The 467-nt window shown below is 56.7% G+C and overlaps 1 protein-coding gene across 1 annotated transcript in view; it reads left to right on the forward strand.

Moving 5' to 3' along the window:
* Nucleotides 1-6: 6 nt before the first annotated feature.
* THNSL2 (threonine synthase like 2) overlaps nt 7-467 on the forward strand; it is an 8,562-nt gene continuing 8,101 nt past the window's right edge. The window contains exon 1 of the mRNA XM_017727788.1: nt 7-153. The gene's annotated coding sequence lies outside the window, so the exon portion shown is untranslated. The remainder of the gene's footprint in view (nt 154-467) is intronic.

The raw sequence follows: 467 nt of genomic DNA on the forward strand, positions 1-467 counted from the left end.
GGGAACACCGGCGGGGGGCAGCGGGGACAAGTTTTCTGTGAGCACAAGTGCAAAAGGTGGCCGGGCTGGAAGCAGTGGCCGGAGGTTGTCTGGCCACTTGCCCACCGCGTTGAGCCGTGCTGAGGGGCTGCAGCGTTGGCCCAGGGGCCTGAGGTGGGCACAGCTGAGGGGGTTCACGGGGCCAGGGGGAGAAAAGGCCTCGGTCAGCAGCGCCGGCGGCCGCTTGGTGGGATTTGCATGAATCCGGAAGGTTTAGCCCAGCCCTTCCTACACTGCGTCAAATCCTGTCCTTAGTTTAACCCCTTTGAACAAAATCAGCTTCCTCTAAAAATACAGTGATTTCCTTTTATTTACTTTTTTTCTCTTTTCTTGAATTTAAAGCTCCGGCTTCTGCAAACGGCCACAAAGGGACATGACGTGCTTGTGAAGCGACTTCTGTGCCGCCAGGGCTTTTCCTCAGGGGGGAA

Source organism: Corvus brachyrhynchos, unplaced genomic scaffold (genome assembly GCF_000691975.1).
Source record: "Corvus brachyrhynchos isolate BGI_N302 unplaced genomic scaffold, ASM69197v1 scaffold80, whole genome shotgun sequence".
In the NCBI taxonomy this organism is placed as follows: Eukaryota; Metazoa; Chordata; class Aves; order Passeriformes; family Corvidae; genus Corvus; species Corvus brachyrhynchos.